The sequence below is a fragment of the Sus scrofa genome, chromosome 6 (genome assembly GCF_000003025.6).
Source record: "Sus scrofa isolate TJ Tabasco breed Duroc chromosome 6, Sscrofa11.1, whole genome shotgun sequence".
Taxonomy (NCBI): Eukaryota; Metazoa; Chordata; class Mammalia; order Artiodactyla; family Suidae; genus Sus; species Sus scrofa.
Genome location: NC_010448.4, coordinates 14,871,225 through 14,892,276, shown reverse-complemented (window position 1 = coordinate 14,892,276; position 21,052 = coordinate 14,871,225). Strand labels below are relative to the sequence as shown.

General features: G+C 41.1%; 1 protein-coding gene across 6 annotated transcripts in view; it reads right to left on the bottom strand.

The window, feature by feature from the left end:
• The window catches only part of IST1 (IST1, ESCRT-III associated factor), a 41,821-nt gene that overhangs the window by 18,403 nt on the left and 2,366 nt on the right, over positions 1-21,052 (bottom strand). For 2 of the 6 annotated variants that reach the window (XM_021093849.1, XM_021093851.1), the window contains exon 1: positions 9,678-10,077. The exons of 3 other annotated variants lie outside the window; for them this stretch is intronic. The gene's annotated coding sequence lies outside the window, so the exon portion shown is untranslated. Of the gene's footprint in view, positions 1-9,677; positions 10,078-21,052 lie in introns of those variants that run through there. One more of the 6 variants, XM_021093853.1, reaches the window with a different exon arrangement.

Here is a 21,052-nt window from a genome sequence, read left to right as displayed (position 1 = left end):
GGAGGAGTTTCACTCCCTCAAAATCCTACTACAAGTGTATTGTAGAAAGCAGGTAAAAACGAACACATATTACAAGTATTATGATTCAGTAACAACATTTATTTTTTCAAATTTACAAAAGTGAATAAAATCATAGGCCCTTTCAAGAAGTCTAACAATCAGGAGACCAGCTAGAAACACACTGTATCCACACCTGCGTGATGTGGGGAGAATTTTAATAAGCTCTTACTTACAAAGGTGTGCATAACGTTTAGAGAAACCAACAAAGGACAGTGTATCGCCACAGAACCATTAACAGCTTTAGGTCTGAAGGGGAAAGATGAGGAAATGGAACCCTCTAGAGGATCACTATAGGGAAAGGGCCACCAAATAAGAATCACTGGTAGAGGCATGCAGACAACTTGCAACAACCTCGCCGGAAGGAGCAGGGGAATAAATACTTAGCTCTCACTCCTACTGGTATTAACCCCCTACCCCTGTTGGAAGAAGAAACCAAAGGAATTGATACACACTGTGCACCAGTGTACCTCCAGGGATATAGATCAGAGGGAGAGGGATGATAAATGGCTATGGAGGAGGAAAGAGAAGATGTCCAGCACAAGGACTGCATTTTTACACAAGAACAAAAAAGGCAGGACCTAGATCCACCAAAGATCCACAGACTTACACTGTACTACGACTTCAGTTAACCAGGTTAGAAAACTGTAGGTAAATGAATTGTCCGAAAAAATAAAAATGTGTGTTTATATGTCCTTTCTACAATAATAAAACACAGTACAGTGAACATAACTGAAGTTCCTACAATATAACCTCTGAAGTCCCTTTTAATCCTAAAATTCTGCAGGATGCTAAATATCCAATGGTGCTGAATTATATGAAATAGGCAAAAAGGCATAGATAATTGAGATTAATCCAAGCCAACTCTTGGAAATCTTTTTGTTTTTGTTGTTTTGGGGTTTTTTTAGGGCCGAACCCACGGCATATGGAAGTCCCCGGGCTAGCGTTTGAATCAGAGCTACAACTGCTGGCCTACACCATAATCACAGCAATGTCAGATCCTTAACCCACTAAGTGAGTCCAGGTATCAAACCCACATCCTCAAGGACACCAGTCTGGTTCTTTTCTGCTGCACCACAATGGGAACTCCCCCAATTTTTTTTAAAATAATGTCTTATTGGTAAATGTATGCATACCCTAAGGATCAAGCAATCCCACTGCTGAACATATACCCCCACAGAAATTTGTACATAGAACCATTAAGACACATGTATATAGATTCTATGGTAGTAAGGCCTTAGAAGAATACTAAGTGTCTATTACAAGACATATAAAATGTAACAGAAACATGACAGAGTACTATGCAGCAGTCAAAATTAAGGAACTAGCTACACTTAGAGCAATATGAGTAGTCTTTAGAAATGTAAACAAAAAAAGTGAAAAACAGGGTTCTAGGTTCAGAATTTCTGCCACTGGATGAAGCTATAAATCCTGAAGAGCATGTGCAGAGGAGCTGTCTAAGGAGTCTGAAAAGTAAATAATAGAAGCTAGATGGAGAAAGACCAGAATGTGACATACCATTAAAGTGGCAATAAACATCACTTTTTTTCCTTCTCATACTCTTGGCCTAGATGAAAAGCAACCTGAAACCCAGAAATCAGCACTGGCACAGAAAGCAAGAGCATCAAGAGAACCTCTATCATCCTGCCTTGAGAAACCAAAAACGTGACTCCTGGTGTGTACAGAGATTTGGAGTCTCTCTGCCCAAACCAGGGAAGTCAACTCACATACATCATACATCAAAAATGAAAACAGGAGTTCCCTGTTGCACAGTGGGTTAAGGATCTGGTGTTGCTGCAGCTGTGGCACAGGGGCACATGGGTTAAATCCCAGGCCCAGGAACTTCCACATGCCACAGGCCCAGCCAAAAAAATAAATAAAATTTTTAAAAAAGATAAAAAGAAATGAAAAAGAGAAAAAACAGAAAACAATGATAAAATGGTAGCCCTAAATTCAAATATACTAATAATTACAGAAATAATTAAACAGAAATGATCTAAAGATGACAATTAAAAGAGAGAGCATCTGAATGGTTCAAAAAATGATTCAACTATATACTGTCAACAAGCAACTTACTTCAATAAGTAGGTTAAAAGAATGAAAAAGCATATCAAACATTTATCAAAAGAAAGTTGGAAGTTGTACCTTTTGATGCCCCACCAGCCATTTTGTTACAAACTTCCACTTATAAATAAATAATGAGCATGTCATGTAGTGTGCTTCTATGGTCAATACTGTAATGCATGTCTGAAAGCTGCTAAGAGAATAAACCTTAAAAGTTCTCATTAAAAGGAAAAAAAAAAAATTAAAAGAGTTCCCGTCATGGCTCAGTGAAATGAACCTGAATAGTACTCATGAGGACGCAGGTTCGATCCCTGGCCTTGCTCAGTGGGTTAAGGATCCGGAGTAGCCATGCGCTATGGTGTGCATCACAGATTCGGCTCAGATCCCACATTGCTGTGGCTGTGGTGTAGGCTGGCAGCTGTAGCTGTGATTGGCCCCCTAGCCTGGGAACCTCCATAAGCCCCACGTGGGGCCCTAAAAAGCAAACAAAAAAGAGAAAGAAAGGTCTCCAATTAGTAACCTAATCTGACTGTAAAAAGAGCAAAACTAACCCCAAAATAAGCAGAAGGAAACAATAAAACCAAGTTAAAAAGAAAAAAAAAAAAAAGTTGTAGTTCTCATTGTAGCTCAGCAGAAAGGAATCTGACTACTATCCATGAGGATGCAGGTTCGATCCCTGACTTCACTCAGTGGTTTAAGGATCCAGCACTGCTGTGAGCTGTGGTGTAGGTCACAGACGAGGCTTGGATCCTGCACTATTGCTGTGGCTGTCATGTAGGCCAGCAGCTGTACCTCCGATTCGACCCCTAGCCTGAGAACTTCCATATGCCCCACTTGCAGCCCTAAAAAGCACCCCTCCCAAAAAAGGGATCTCCCAAAACAATAGAAAAAAAACCAAAAAATCAATGGGACCCAATCAAATTGAAAAGCTTTTGCACAGCAAAGGAAACCATAAAAAACAAACAAACCAAAAAAGCAACCTACAGAATGAGAAAAGATAGTTTCAAATGATGCAACTGACAAGGGCCTAATCTCCAAAATATACAAAACAGCTCAACAGCAAAAAACAAACAAACAAAGAAACAAACAAAACAAAAAAAAAATCCAACTGAAAAATGGGCAGAAGGAGTTCCCATCGTGGCGCAGTGGTTAACGAATCCAATTAGGCACCATGAGGTTACGGGTTTGATCCCTGGCCTTGCTCAGTGGGTTAAGGATCCGGCGTTGCTGTGAGCTGTGGGGTAGGTCACTGATGTGGCTCAGATCCCGCGTTGCTGTGGCTCTGGTGTAGGCTGGTGGCTAGAGCTCCAATTAGATCCCTAGCCTGGGAACCTCCATGTGCCACGGGAGCGGCCCTAGAAAAGGCAAAAAGACAAAAAAAAAAAAAAAAAAGGGAAAAGAAAAATGGGCAGAAGTCTCAAAGAGACATTTCTCCAAAGAAATGTGGACGGCCAACAGGCACATGACAAACTGCTCAACATCACCAATTTTCAGAAAAATGCAAATCAAAATTACAATGAGGCACCACTTCATGCCAGTCAGAATGGCATGAAGTAAGTCTACAAATAACAAATGCTGGGGAGGGTGTGGAGAAAAGGGAACCTTCCTACACTGTTGCTGGGAATGTAAATTGGTACAACCACTATGGAAAACAGCATGGAGGTATCTCAGGAAACTAAATATAGAACTACCACACCATCCAGCAATCCCACTCTTGGGCATATATCCAGACAAAACTTTCACTGAAAAAGATACATGCACCCCTATGTTCACTGCAGCACTATTCACAATAGTCAAGACATGGAAACAACCCAACTGTCCATCAACAGATGAATGGATTAAGAAGATATAGTATACATACACAGTGGAATATTATCAGCCATAAAAAAGAACAAAATAATGCCATTCGGAGCAACATGGATGGAACCAGAGACTCTCAAAACTAAGTGAAGTCAGAAAGAGAAAGACAGGCGTTCCCATTGTGGCTCAGTGGTTAATGAATCTGACTAAGAACAATGAGGTTACGGGTTCGATCCCTGGCCTTGCTCAGTGGGTTAAGGATCCGGCGTTGCTGGGAGCTGTGGTGTAGGTCGCAGACGTGGCTCGGATCCCGCGTTGCTGTGGCTCTGGTGTAGGCCGGTGGCTACAGCTCCGATTTGACCCCTAGCCTGGGAACCTCCATATGCCAAGGAAGTGGCCCAAGAAATGGCAAAAAAAAAAAAAGAAAAAAAAGAAAAAAGAGAAAGACAAATACCATATAATGTCACTTTTATCTGGAATCCTAATATATGGCACAAATGAACCTTTCCACAGAAAAGAAACACATGGACTTGGAGAACAGACTTGTGGTTGCCAAGGGGGAGGGAACGGGACGGATTGGGAGTCTGGGGTTAATAGATGCAAACTACAGCCTTTGGATAAGCAATGAGATACGGTGGTATAGCACAGGAAACTATATCTAGTCACTTGTTATGGAACGTGATGGAGAATAACATGAAAAAAAGAATATATATATATGTAAGACTGGGTCACTTTGCTATATAGTAGAAATTGACAGAATACTAAATCAACTATAATGAAAAGAGGGGGAAAAATAATGAAAGTGAAAAAAGGAAAAACAGAAAAATCAATAAAACCAAATGCTGGAAGAGAAAAGGAGGAGGGAGGGGAAGGTTAGGAGAGGGAAAGAGAGAAGATACAAATTACCAGTATCAGGACTGAAAGAGAGGATTATCATTATAGATATTAAAACTACAGATATTAAAAGTAAATATTATTACTAACATACACCTATAAATTCAACAATGGAACAAAAAGGACATATCTCTTGGAAACTCATTTTACCAAAACAGACACAAAGAAACAAAAAAATGTAACTGCCCCATACATTACAAAAATTGAATTCAAGTTTAGAACCATTCCAAAAGAAAATCAAAGCCCAGGTAGCTTCTCTGTTAAACATTTAAGAAAATTCTATCAAACATTTAAGGAAAATTAGCACCAATATAAAAATTTGTAGAATTGAGGACAGCGCCTAGCACATAGGGTTATAGGTACACAGTAAGCACTGTATAAACATTTGTTAAAATAAACTCTAGTCAACCAACTCATACTCAAAGAAAAGATCTAATCATCTAAAGACAAGGTGATAAATGAACTTTAAAAAAAAAATGAAGTATAGGAAGTTCCTTTATGGCAAAGTGGGTTAAGGATCTGGTGTTGCCACAGCTGGAGTGTGGTTTCAATCACTGGTCCAGGAAAAGTCCACATGGTCCAGTCAAAAACACAAAAAAATTGAAGTATAATCGATGTACAATATAGTGATTCACAATTTTTAAAGGTTATACTCCTCTTACTGACTTTTATGTGTTTTAGGTTAAAATAAAATGTTCAAGGTATGCTTTTTATCTTTTTTCCCCCTGCTTTAACTTTTTTGATTAACCTGTTTTGATTATATTCAACTGTATATAATCAGTATAACTGTTACTCCCATACTGCTGGTATAGCACTTAGTAGAAAGATGTCACTCGATTATGTTAATTAATAGGAAATTTAACTAAATGTAATGTTGTTTTCTTGAATTCCACTAACCTACAAAATCTAGTTTTGTTTTAGATTGAAAGAAAGGAAAGGAATATTCGTTGAAATATTTTGTAACTTAAGTTCTGAGGATTTTCAACTTTGCGATTTCTATCCTACAAAAACTAATCATTAAAGAGAATGACACTAACACAAAGGCAGACGTTCCCTTGTGGTGCACCGGGTTAAAGATGTGGTGTTGCCTCAGCTGTGGCGCAGGTCCCAACTATGATGCAGGTTCAATCCCTGGCCTGGAAACATCTGCATGTTGCAAATGCAGCCCAAAAATCAAACAAAAACACAAAGGTAATGACTATTATTTACTTTATTTAGGCTATGTCCTAAATAATTACCAATATATATAAAACATCATGAGACCCAAAACTAACCTAATACAAAAGATCAATTTAATTTCAGGATTTGAACCTGTGGTTCTACAGCTATTTACCATAAACTTTTTACCTCACTTCAATAGTAATATTAATTTCAGGAATAACCTAAAAGTCAATAAACTAGTCTTATTCTGATAAATAACTGTTTTATACATATACAAACATCTACATACATAAAACATACATTTAAGCAAATATATGTATATGTGAATACATTACCACATATTAATACTGTCTGATAGGGAAGTTAAAATTCCCTTTTGATTCAGAGAGATCACTGGTGCCTCAATCCTTACTGTCATTCATTCACCCACAAATATGGTGATCACTATTCTATCAAGTACTGTGCTAAGCCAACACAGACAAGAGACATGACCCTAAGACAGACATGACCCTAGTGCTTCAAGGGGCTCACAATCTAAAAACTATACGACGCATAAACAACTGTAACATAAACTTTATAAAAGGATTATGAACTAGTGATTGCAAACCTAGTTCTCAGTATTATACTATTTTTATTAATGTAACACCATTATGTCACACATTTATCAGCAATCTTATGGGCTCTTCTTGGCTCTTTCCAATCCCTCACTTTAACCCAGTCCTTAACATTGGGACAACAAACTTATCTAGTCTCTCTTGCAACACTCAGCTTCAGAAGCCTTTTAAAACTGGACTTTAAAAAAAAAAAAAAAATGGGAGTTCCCATCGTGGCTCAACAGAAACGAATCTGACTAGCATCCACGAGGATGCAGGTTGGACTCCTGACCTCATTCAGTGGGTCAAGGAGCCGACGTTGCCCATGAGCTGTGGTGTAGGTTGCAGAAGCAGCTCGGATCCAGCATGGCTGTGGCTGTGGTATAGGCCAGCAGCTACAGCTCGGAGTCGCCCCTGGCCTGGAAACCTCCGTGGATGCGGCCCTAAAAAGAAAAAAACAAAACAAAACAACAACAAAAAGTGGATAATCTCAGAGTTCCCATGTGGCTCAGCAGGTTAAGGATTCAGTGTTGTCACTGCAGCAGCTCCAGTTGCTGCTGTGGCACAGGTTCAATGCCTGACCCAAGAATTTCAGAATACAGCAGGTGTGGTCAAAAAAAGAACAAAATAAATAATTAAATAAATAAAACTGGGAGCCTCTCTGGAGTGCTGGGAGGCATGTTCAATTCCTGACCCTGCACTGTGGGTTAGGGATCCAGCACTGCCACACCTGATCCCTGGCCCAGGAACTCTATATGCTGCAGGGCAGCCAAGAAAAGAAAACAACAACAACAACAACAACAACAACAAAAATGGATTATCTCTCCATTCTGAATAAGGGAAAGTGTAAAACTATGGATTGGATCATTCCTCATGTTATTTAGGGAAGAAGGGATAGACTGCTGTAGCTCAGAACAGCTACCCAAAACAGTAAAGCTGCCCAGAGGCAGTAATCCTGAAAACGTTAATGTAGCTAAAAATAGAAAAAAAAAAAAAAAAAAACCCTTAGGTCCTAAGATACCAGCTTGTGGCTCCAAAAGAACCAAGTGGGGAGGGAGGCAAGAGTAGCTAGAATAATTTTGTAGTATATAGGAAAACTTCCATTTTGAAATGTATTATTTATCCTGAATATTTCTTTGTTGTAAGTGGTATGAACATATTTAGGCATGATTTAGGTACTGCAGATATGAAGGTGTGACAAAGGTAGAAACCAGCTAGAAGGCATTTCTAAATACTGTCAAATTCTTAAAACTGTTTCATTTACAGAAGGCCAAGTTCACTCTATTTTCACACTATAAACTGTAATCAAATCTTCACTGACTAAGCTAAAATTGAAAATTTTAATAAAGGACCACAAAACCAGTAGCAGCATGTGTAACTCACAAAAAAAGTGCAGGCTTCAGCATTCAGAAGCCACCAAGATTTTCTGGAAGAAGCTATAAATACTGAAATGCGTAGGCATTATGAAAGCACTTTATCTTGTTTCTCAATGAAATATAAAAAATTACAAAAAAATCAATTGGGGGAGTTCCTGCCCTGGCTCAGCAGAAACGAATCTGACTAGCATCCATGAGGATACAGGTTTGATCCCTGGCCTTGCTGAATGGGTTAAGGACCCTGCGTTGCAATGAGCTGTGGTGTAGGTTGCAGACGTGGCTTAGATCCCACGTTGCTGTGGTGTAGGCCAGCAGCTACAGCTCCAATTCCACCCCTAGCCTAGGAACCTCCATATGCTGCAGGTGTGGCCCTAAAAAGACAACAACAGAACAAAACAAAAAATTCATTGGGTGTGCTTTTTACCAAAAATTTCCCTTAAGGTGTACTTTTTTTTAGGGCTGCACCTGTGGCTATGGAAGATCCCAGGCTAGGGGTGGAATAAGAGCTGAAGCTGCAGGCCTAGCCACAGCAACTGTGAATCCGAGCCACGTCTGCAATCTACACCACAGATCAGGGTCAACTTCGGATCCTTAACGGGTGCGGCCAAGAAAAAAATTTAAAAAAAAGGAATACTAACACTGATGTTTCAAACACTCTCCTCTAATAAAAGGGTATTACTAAGTCCTCTTATCCCAGAAGATGGGGTTCTGAGAACGTAAACACAATTTCCCGTGTTAATTTCTCCGTAGGCATAGGAGTCAAAAGGCCTGTGTGGGGTGCGGTGGGAGATATATATATAAATAATTATTTTATTAAATGCATAACGGGGGTATAGATGAAACAAGATTGGCCATGAACTGATTGTTTATGAAGCTGGACGAGGAGGGAATTCGTTACACTCTTCAGCTTGGTCTGTCTGAAATTTTACCAGTAAGTTAAACTACAATCCCCCAAAAGTCAAGACCAGCTCTTAATTTCAATTTTACTACTACAGAGAGTGGTAGTGGCGGAGCCCTTCCTACTATCTAATTATTAAAAACGCGCTCTTGCCTCTGGATCCTTGTAAAACTTTATGCAAATCGACTCTCAAGTCCTCTCATCTCCAGCCCCCCGGAAGAGGAGCGCTGAAAACAGAAAGAAGAGAGGGGCCACAGGCTCCTCTCAAGACTGCTTATCAGACAGGCAGGAATCGGCGAAACGGGGCAGAGATCGCTTTTTGCTTCTGCTAAAGAAAAATGCAATTTCGTACGGGGCCCCCAGGTACCACCCCAGCAAGGAGTCCCGCCCAGGGGAGGCTCCCGGAGTCGGAGGCGAACAGACTCCTGCGGGAAGTGGAGACAGGACCTTAGCGAAGTCTGTCGGGAAAGAAGAGGCTGGCTAAGGGAGTCGCCGAGAGCGCCGCCCGGCCCTGTCACGGGAGGGGGCCAAAGCCCAGGCCGCGGCGTTTCCACCCCAGTAAGGAGACGCCTCGGGGCAGGGAGAACAACAGGAAAGTTTGGCGGCGTCAAGAATCCGGGACCAGCGGTCTCCAAGCGGCTCGCGGCCCTGCCACGCCCCCGGGCCGGGCCTAACCAGCCTCCGGTGCCGCGGCCCTCCGGCCCGACCCCCACATCCGGAAGCCTTTTCTTTCACCTGCCACCTCGTTCGAACCCGGGGGTAGGGACTACTAATATCAGAGCGCGGTGTGAGGATGAAAACAAAGACCGTTGACGCTGAAGAAGCCACACTCACCTGGCCAAATCTGGACGCGAAAAAGGCAGAGACTCGACTTCGAAATCCAGACTTAACATCCAAAATGGCCGCTCCTTCGGCCTCAGCACTGCTAGAGCGGGCGGAGGGATCCGCGGCGGCGGGGGGGGGGGGGATAGCCACGCCCCCTTTCCAGGGATTGGCTGCGCGCCCGCAGGGCCCGGGACTCACCGCTCCAAGGCCCTACGGGTTCTCTCACTCAGCTCCTTTCCGAGCTGGGCGGCTGGGGACTACTTGCGACAACAGAGATACTGTCCGCGGCAGAGTTCCCTCTCGCCGGCTGAGTCACCTACTTGGGCGCGCCCTGGGTGTCACAGGTCTTGCCCTGGGCGCCAGGATGGCCGCGGAGGCTTAGTCTCAGAGTCCGCGCCCAGTGCCTTGCTCCGGTTTGTTCCAGTTCCTGGAAAAACCGGCTTCAGCACTGCCTTTTCAACAAACATTACAGTCGGTTTCAGTACCCTCAAACGCTCACAGCCCCTGAGATTTGCTCTCTCCCTCTCTCGATTCCACTTGCCGTGGGCGTTTTCCTCCTGAGTCTCAGTTTCTTTCATGGGTGGGGGGCGGGGAGGATGACCTGCTGAGGAGATTTGACTACCCTTCTCGGGCAACTCGGTTATTATCCAACTCTTCACCTTCCTCCCTTAGGTTGCCCACCAGCCCTCATATCCACTCTGATATTCCCTACCCTGCTTTTAAACCAAGTCTGGTTGCTCTTTCAATCTGTATTGTTTAAGATGTTTACTCAGTACCATGTTTTCTGGGAATTTACCTTAACTCTGTATTTAGAGAAAACTTTTTCATTTATCTTTGTGTTTAACCTGAAAGCCATTCTCTGTCTAGCATTGGAAGGGCTTTCCTGAGCTCTTGGCTTCCAGAATGAGGTAATCCTGCCCCCTGCTGTACAGGCTGCATCTACCGAGCCCAAAATTGTGGTTTGCTAAATTGTGATGCGGTCATATGACAAGGATGGAGCTACACTCAACCATATGAGGTTTACATGAATTTAGAAATAATGTGTCTTTACAACCACTTGCATTATTTCTAAATTAAAACCAGCTTCCAGAACCTCAAAATACACAGTGTTTGGGTCCTTTAAAATGTGTGGGTTTTGTTTGTTTTTTGTAAATACATGCATATACCAATTGAATCCATTCTGCAATAAAATAATGGCCTCTTAAAAAAGGGAGGGAGGCGGCTTGCTCAAATTTAAAGAGCCTTAGAAACACAAATATATGGACCTTTTTTTTTTTTAATCTTTTTTAAAATTTTTGTGCTGCACTCGCAGCATATGGAGGTTCCCAGGCTAGGGGTAGAATCCTAGCTGTAGCTGCCCACCTACCCCTCACCAACAGCAACGCCAGATTTGAGCTGCATCTGCAACCTACACCACAGTTCACTGCTATGTGAGATCCTTAAACCACTGAGCTAGGCCAGGGATCAAACCTCTATCCTCTCGGATGCTAGTCAGATTCGTTTCCACTGAGCCAGGACAGTCTCTTAACAAAGACATTTTTTAGACAATTGGAAAAATTCGTTTGTGGACCAAGTATTATATGATGCCAAGGAGTTATTTTGTTAAGCATGAAAATGTCATCGAGATTTTGTAAGAAAATGTCCCTTTTTCTGGACTTCGCTTGTGTGTGTCGGGTGAAAAATCTGGCAGTGTCACTGCAGCAGCTGGAGGCTCTGCTGTGGTTTTGGCTGGATCCCTAGCTCTGTTACTTGCTTCTGCTGACAGCAGCCTCCCCCAAAAAGTCCTTTTTAAATTTTTAAAAAAACATACACTGTACATAGGGGTAAAATGGTGGCAAAAGTCTTGATAATGGTTGAATTAGATGACAGTTATTTTTGTACTATTTTCTCTATCAAGTATTTTTTTTAACTTTTACTGATTTTGTTTCAGCATAACCAGTTAAAAAGGGAAATTTTTCTTTTTTTTTAACTGAAGTACAATTGATTTACAGCATTGTTTATTTTATGTATATTAGTTTGTGTCTGTTAATCTCATACACTAATTTGACCCTTCCCCCTCTTAGGTCTGTGAGTCTGCTTCTGTTTTGTATATACAGTCATTTGTATTATGGTTTGTTGGGTTTTTTTTGTTTGTTTGTTTTTTGTTTTGTCTATTTAGGGACCCATCCACAGCATATGGAGGTTCCCAGGCTAGGGATCCAATTGGAGCTGTAGCCACCAGCCTACACCACAGCCTTGAATTGCATTGCTCTAATAAATAGAGATGTTGAGCATCTTTTCATATGCCTGTTAGCCATCCGTACTTTGGAAAAATGGCCAAGCCTTCAACCCATTTTTTGATTTTTATTTTTTTTTAATATTGAGTTGTATGGGTTGTCTGTGTATGTTGGATATTAACCCTTCATCGTTTGCATCATTTGCAAGCATTTTCTCCCATTCCATAGGTTGTCTGTTCATTTCATTTGTTAATGGTTTCCTTTGCTATGCAAAGCTTAATAAGGCCCATTTATTTTTGCTTTTATTTCTTTTGCCTTGAGTCACTGATCTAGGAAAATATTCCTGCAATTTATGTCAAAGTGTTCTGCCTGTTTTCCTCTTGGAGTTTTATAGTTTCCAGTCTTAAATTTAGGTCTTTAATGCATCTTGAGGGTTGTTTGTTTGGCTTTTTATGGCCGCACCTGTAGCATATGGAAGTTCCCAGGCTAGGAGTTGAATCGGAGCTGTAGCTGCCAGCCTACACCATAGCCACAGCAATGGATCCAAGCCATGTCTGAGACCTATGCCACCGCTTTCAGCAATGCCAGATCCTTAGCCCACTGAGCAAGGCTAGAGATCAAACTCACATCCTCACAGAGACAACATCGGGTCCTTAACCTGCTGAGCCACAATGAAAACTCCTCAGATTATTATTATTTTTTTTTGGCTTTTTTTTTAGGGCCACACCCTCAGCATATGGAGGTTTCCAGGCTAGGGGCTGAATCGGAGCTACAGCTGCTGGCCACAGCTACAGCCACTGCAATACCAGATCTGAGCCGTGTCTGTGATCTACACCACAACTCAGGCAAGCTGGATCCTTAACCCACTGAGCGAGGCCAGGGATCAAACCTGCAACCTCATGGTTCCTAGTTGGATTCGTTTCTACTGTGCCACAACACAGATTATTTCTTAAAGACAGATTCCCATAAGTGGCATTGCCAGTTCAGAAGGCATGCACGTATAAAACTTTGGTACACATGTTATTTGTGGTTTGATTTGTGTTTCCATGAAAATTTACATGTTGAAGTTCCAACCCCTAGTATCTCACTTTGTGACTTTGTTTGGAGATAGACTGTTTATAGAGGTACTCAAATTAAAATGAGGTCATCAGTGTGCGCCCTAATCCAGTATGATTTGTGACCCTACAGAAAGGTGAATTGAAGTCAGACACACACACACACACACACACACACACACACACACACCAGTTTGTGGTCCTTTGTTATGGCATCACAGGCAAACTAGCAAAACTCATTAACAGACTTCTCTCCCAAAAGGTTGTATGACTTTATCCACCTAATGTCCAGTTCCTCATACTCCCCAACAGCAGGTACTGTCAACCTTTCTAATCTTTTGAAGCTAAGAAGTTATAGGATTGACTGTCTTATAAATAGTACTCATGATAGTCTTTTGCCCATTTTCCTAATGGTGCAGATGCTTTAAAAAATAATGTTTAGGAGTTCCTGTGTGGCTCAATGAGTTAAGGATCCAGTATTGTCACTGCAGTGGCTTGGGTCACTGCTGTGGCAGGGGTTCAGAACTTCCACATGCCATGGATGTGGCCAAAAAAACCAAAACAAAGCAACAAAAAATAATAAAAATAATTTTTTTTTTTTTTTTGGCATTCTTAGGGCAGCACCCGAGGCATATGGAGGTTCTCAGGCTAGAATTGGAACTATAGCTGCCAGCCACAGCCACAGCCACAGCAATGCGTGTGTGACCTACACCACAGCTCACAGCAACGCTGGATCCTTAACCCACTGAAGGAGGCCAGGGATCGAACCTACAACCTCATAGTTCCTAGTCCGACTCGTTTCCCCTGCGCCACGATGGGACCTCCTAAAAATAACCTTTAAAGTATTATATAAACAAGTCAAACCACCCCCCAATAACACACAGCTGGAAAAGATGTATATTGAAAATTGTCTCCTCTTTCTGACTCTTAGTCCTTCAGTCCCTTGCTCTATGAGAAACCGTCATTATCAGATTCTTGTGCCTTTGAGAAAGTCACTTAATCTCTCTGTGCTTCACTTTCTTCACCGTAAAATGGGAATAACATTACCTACCTTAATAAAATTGCTACCAGGATTAAATATATTAATTATGAAAAGCTCTTAAAACAGTGTCAGACAGACAATGTTTAATGCTATCAAAATCCTTCCAGTGATATTATCTGCATGTAAAATGATTTGTATACCTAACGCTCTTTTTTTTTTTTTTTTTAACAAATACCATACATACTACAGTTGTCACCCAGTGTCAGCAGCAGATTGGTTCCAGGACCTCCCAAGGATATTAAAATCTCAAGTCCCTTACATAAAATGCTATAGTATTTGCATATAACCTGTGCACATCCTCCAATATACTTCAAATCATCTCTAAATTACTTATAATGCCCCAAACAATGTAAATGCTATGAAAATAGTCACCAGTGTGAAGAAAATTCAATATTTGCCTCTAGAAGCTTTCTGGAAGTTTCTTTTCCAATGGTTTTGATCTGAGGTTGATTGAATCTGTGGATGTGGAACTTTTTTTTTTTTTGTCTTTTTTTTTGCTATTTCTTTGGGCCACTTCTGTGGCATATGGAGGTTCCCAGGCTAGGGGTCGAATCGGAGCTGTAGCCACCGGCCTACGCCAGAGCCACAGCAACACGGGATCCGAGCCACGTCTGCAACCTACACCACAGCTCACGGCAAGGCCGGATCGTTAACCCGCTGAGCAAGGGCAGGGACCGAACCCACAACCTCATGGTTCCCAGTCGGATTCGTTAACCACTGCGCCACAACGGGAACTCCTGGATGTGGAACTTTTAAGATATGGAGGGCTGACTGTATCCTGCAACTCGTTTATACTATTACAACTTGCTTTAAGATAGATATCTTATGGAGTTCCTGTTGTGGCACAATGGAAATGAATCCGACTAGTAAATGTGAGGATGTGGGTTCAATCCCTGGACTCGCTCAATGGGTTAAGGTGCCAACGTTGTTGTGAGCTGTGGTGTAGGTCTCGGACACGGCTCAGATCCCATGTTGCTGTAGCATAGGGCTGCAGCTATAGCTCTGATTCAACCCCTAGCCTAGGAACTTCCACATGCTGCAGATGCAGCCCTAAAGAAAGGCAAAAAAAAAAAAAAAAAAAAAATGGGGGGGGGCTGCATCCGCGGCATATGGAGGTTCCCGAACCCGTGGGATATGTGCCACAGCCACAGCAATGTGGGATCCGAGCCACGTCTGCAGCCTCCACCACAGCTCACAGCAATGCCAGATCCTTAACCCACTGAATGAGGACAGGGATTGAACCTGCAACCTCATGGTTCCTAGTCGGATTCATTTCCACCGCACCACGACAGGAACTCCAAAATTTTTTAAAAAAGATACATCTTGGAAGAGTTCCTGTTGTGGCTCCGAAGATTAAGAACCTGAGTAGAATCCATGAGGGTGTGGGTTCAATTCCTGGCCTCACTCAGTGGGTTAAGGATCTGGTGTTGCTGCAACCTGAAGTGTAGGCTGCAGCTCTGATTCAACCCCTAGCCTGGAAACCTCCATATGCTACAGGTGTAGGCCTAAAAAGGAAAAAAAAAAAATGTCTTTTGGATATTGCTCCATGTTAGCAGTTATCAATAATTCTTTTAAAGGGCTGCATAATAGTCCATTGCATATGTGTACCTTTTTTTTTTTTTTTTTGGCTTTTTAGGGCTGCACCTGTGGCATATGGAGGTTCCCAGGCTAGGGGTCAAATTGGAGCTGTAGCTGCTGGCCTACACCACAGCCACGGCAACACCAGACCTGATCCGCATCTGTGACCTACACCACAGCTCATGGCAACTCGAGATCCTTAACCCACTGAGTGAAGCCAGGGAGCAAACCCGAAACCTCATGGTTCCTAGTCGGATTCGTTTCCACTGCACCAGGATGGGAACTCCTGTACCATGTTTTTTAAGCACTGCTCTATTGATAGGCATTTAGGTTATTTCCAAAATCTTGCCTTTATAAACAATGCTACAAAAACCAGATATTTGCTTGCATGGATTGCATTTATTGGGTAAATTCCCAGAAGCAGAAGAACTGGGTCAAAGGGTAGGTATATTTTTAATGTGGATAGATATTGCCAAATTACCCTTCAGAGAGGAAGTAGCAATTTACACCACCACCACCACCACCAATGTATGTGAGGTTTCTATTTCCCCATGCCTTCGGTAACACCATGTGCTTAGATAATTTTTGGAATCCTTGACATTACTGCATCCTGAACAAACCTTAAAAGTAGGGTAAAAAGTGTCATTGAGCCCAGGTCTTGCTAAAAATGACATTACCTTAAAAAAATTGATTCCTACTCAGCAGTTGCTTGGATTCAGCACTCTTCACCTGTGTTCTGCCCTAATTATTTACAGCCTAAAATATACCAGTGTGAATTGTACCACAACCAACCAATTATTCAAAACAATGTCTCTGTCCCTGGCTGAACAGACCAGTTTCAATCAGAAGCTGAGCATAATCCAAAAAAACAAACTGACTCACACTGTTTCTCTAGAAAATCCTGTTTCGCTGTTAGGATAAAAAATAACACATAACATTTCTTAGGTTAACGAACCACTAACACTTTTTTACGTACACAATTGTAACTAGTGGCTGCTACCAAAACATGATATAGTTAGTACTGAAACCCAATAAAATAAAAATCTGTGACAGGCAGGTAGGACAAAATCAGGCAGGCCTGTTTTTCTACAGATCTTCCAGCTGAGAATGGCTTTTACATTGTTAATGGGTTGTAAAGAATAAAACAAAACCAAAAAAAAAAAAAAAAAAAAAAAAGGGAAGAAGAATATGTGACAGAACTCAGAACCCTAAAATATTTACTACCTGGCCCTTCACAGGAAAAGTCTGCTGACTCCCACAGTAGAATGTGTGCTGACTCACACACTCTATGAGAGAGAAGGGAAAGATGATGAGAATTGAGTAATTTGCCCCCCCCGCTTTTTGCCTTTTCTAGGGTCGCTCCCGAGGCATGTGGACGTTCCCAGGCTAGGGGTCTAATCGGAGCTGTAGCTGCCAGCCTACACCTCAGCCACAGCAGGCGGGATCTGAGCCACGTCTGCGACCTACACCACAGCTCACGGCAACGCCGGACCCTCAACCCACTGAGCAAGGCCAGGAATTGAACCTGCAACCTCAAGGTTCCTAGTCAGATTCATTAACCACTGTGCCACGACGGGAACTCTGCCCTTTTTTTTTAGATACTAACGTTTAGAAATAGGAAAGTCTTATAAAGTTTTTAGACTAAAAAATATAAAATGAAATAGAAACTGAACTTCCTAAGACCTAGAAAAAAATTGAGAGAATTTTTTAAAGAGCACCTATGAAATGATTCCTCAGAGAATTTACCAATATCAACAATTAGGGTAATGTACACATATTAAATATTTCCATGGCATTTTTTCAGTTTACAGGCTACTTACAAGCACAATACCTCAACTGGAGGCTCACAACATTCCTATGAAGCAGCTGTAGGTTAGAAATGTCTTTTAGTTTTTATAGGAGGAAAATGAAGCTTAGAGCTGTAAAGTGACCAATCTAAGATCAACAGCAGTGGAGTTCCCTGGTAGCTCAATGGGTTAAAGATCTGGCATTGTCACTGCAGTGGCTACGGTACTGCTGTGATGCAGGTTTGGTCCCTGGCCCCAGAAGTTCTGCATGCCACAGGTGAGGCAAAAAAAAAAAAAAAAAAATATATATATATATATATATCATTAAGTGCCAGGATCAGGTATTAAACACAGATCTTGAGACTCCACATCATACAATTTTCATATATCCATATTTCCATAATATTTTGCATTCTAGTTTTACCTTCAATTTGTGTATACAGAATTTCTCAATAAATGAAAAGAAAAATGCATTGAAAAATGCATTAAATCACAGTTACAAATATTGACTTGGGTTCACAGATCAGATCAAAAGGGAGTTCTCAAATCAGATTGTTTTCATGACATTTATCATAATTGCAATCATCCTAAAAACTTAATTTTTCTTCTTAAGTGAATTCAAAGGAATGAAAACTTGGAGTTCCTGTCATGGCTCACCAGTAAAGAACCCGACTAGGGGTGTAGCCAGCGGCTACAGCTCCAATTAGACCCCTAGCCTGGGAACCTCCATATGCCACGGGTGCGGCCCTAAAAAGACCAAAAAAAAAAAAAAAAAAAAAAAAAAAGGGAACCTGACTAGTATCTATGAGGATACGGGTTCAATCACTGGCCGTGATCAGTGGGTTAAGGATCTGGTGTTGCGGAGAGCTTTGTGTCAGTTATAGACGCAGCTTGGCTCTGGCCTTGCTGTAACTGTGGTGTAGGCTGGCAGTCACAGCTCCAGTTGGACCCCTGGCCTGGGAACCTCCGCATGTTGTGTGCGGCCCTTAAAAAAAAAAAAAGGGAATGAAAACTTATAACTCTAGATTCTAAATATAAACTTAAAAGTTTAAACTATCTCCTTGAAATATGAGCCTCTTATCAAGACTATGACTCAGATATAAGGACAGACATAGGTCAATGGAAGGGAAATGAAAATCCCAGATACAAATCCATGTATTTGTGGTCACTTGAATTTGTACTTGATTTTTAGTGGCAGGGGACGGTGGGGGGCACTCCCACAGCATACAGAAGTTCCTGGGCCAGGGATTAAACCCTCATAAGAGCAGTGACCTGAGCTACAGCAGTGACAACACCCACTGTGCCACCAAGGAACTCCTGTGATCACTTGATTTTGAACAGGGATAACAATATAGCTCAATGGGGAACGAATAAACTTTTCAACAAATAGTGCTGAGAAAACTGCATATCTGCATGTAAAAAGGTAAAGTTGAAATTCCCTACCTTACACCTACACAAAAATTAACTCAAAATGAATCAAAGAGTTGAATACATGAGCTAAAACTATAAAATTCTTAGGAGAAAATATAGGTGTACAAGAGATTCTGTGGTGGCTCAGAGGTAATGAACCCAACTAGTATCCATGAGGATGCAGGTTCAAACCCTGGCCTCACTCAGTGGGTTAAGGATCTGACATTGCTGTGACCTGCGGTATAGGTTGCAGACATGGCTCAGATCTGGTATTGCTATGCTGGCCAGCAGCTGCAGCTCTGATTCAACCCCTAGCCTAGGAACTTCCATATGCCGTGGGTTCAGCCCTAAAAAAGACAAAACAAAAACAAAAACAAACCCCACAAACTTTGGTGCTTCAAAGGACACTATCAAGAAAGTGAAAAGACGGCCTACAGAACAGAAGAAGATTTTTGTAAATCACATACACCATAACGGTCTAGTACCAAGAATATTAGAAAAACGAATCTTACAAAACAACAAAAAGACAAATAGCTCAATGCAAAAATGGAGAAAGGATTTGTATAGGCACTCTTCAAATGGTCAATAATAAGCATACAAGAAGATGTTCAAGGAGTTCCCTTGTAGCACAGCAGATTAAGGACATGTCACTGCAGCAGCCTGGGTCACTACCATGGCAAGGGTTTGATCCCTCGCCCAGGAATTTCCACATGCATTCTTAGACCTCAGAGAAATGTAAATCAAAACCACAGTGCAATATCACTTTATACCCACTACAATAACTGTAACAAAAATGATAGACAATAACAAGCCTCGCAGAGGATGTGGAGAAATTGGAACTCTCATGCCTCACCGGTAGGAATACAAAATGATGCAGGCTCTTTGACAATTACTCAAGGTGTAAAACACAGTTACCATATGTACCAGCAATTCCACTCCTAGCTATATTATACTGGAGAGAAGTGAAAACACATATTCACACAAAAATGTACACAAATGTTCACAGCAACATTATTTAAAACAGCCAAAAAGTGGAAACACAAATATCTATCAACTGACTAATCAAAGGACAATGTGGTATTATATCTATACAACGGAATATTATTTGGCCATAAAAATGAACAAAGAACTGACCCACATACTACAACATGCATGAACCTTGAAAACGTCATGCTAAGTTAAAGGAGCCAGACACAGAGGCCCCATATTGTATGATTCCATTTATGTGAAATGCTCAGAATATGCAAATTCATAGAAACACTAAGATTAGTGATTGTCAGGGGCTGGAAGAAAAATGGGAAGTGATTAGTATGGGGTTTCTCTTTATAGTGATGAAAATGTTTTGGAATTAGATACCGGTGATGTTACACAACCTGTGAAGATACTAAAAAAAAAAAAAAATTCATTTTTACACTCTAAAAGGGTGAATTTCATTGTATGCGAATTATATCCTAATAAATTTTTAAATGAAGTTTAAATTGTCCTACCAATACTGTTGTAAAGTCCTAACAAGTTCTTCCTAGGAGCCAATAAACATAAACCAGAAGATATTTCAAGGGAAAGTTTATATACTTAAAGTGTCAGAATAGCATAATTCCATGAGTAGACTGGGAAAGTAGAAATTAAAAATGAAGCTGAAAAAAAATCCATGACTCATGAAAAAGTCTTCTAGATTCAGAACAAGTTTAGGTGAGAACAGAGGAAAAATAAACTAATTCTTTATTCAACAATTTTCCCCTCATTTGACTATAATCCTGAATCACAACACTTCAGAGGTGTTTCTAGAACACATGAACATTTATTACGATTCCTTTTTTTTTTTTTTTTTTCAGCTCAAGGAGATGAAACAAGCAGCCCAGTGTTACACATTATTATTTGAAGAAGCCAAGAAATTTCACTGGAGGCTCTCTCCTAATGCTTTACCTGATAGCTATTTTCATGTTGAAAATATCAACTACATCAAATTTAAAGTGACATAATAAAGCTATATCTGTATTCCTCAGTCTAAACTCATCAGGAATTACTGTTAAGTATAAAAGCCAATATTTATTCCAGCTTGCATTCTTACACTGTCTGAAAACCTTCTGGGGGGATGAGAATAATCCATTTTCTGGCTACCCAGGAATTAAAATTTTCAATGAAATTTACAAGTTTTCTTAACTGAAATTAAGAATAACTCCCAGCTCATCCCAGCCAAAGGAATGAAAGAGTAAATAAGACATTCACTACAGAATTTGAAGGACCAAGATCCTTTCACATTAAACACAGGATGAAGACAATGGTATCATCTCCTTAG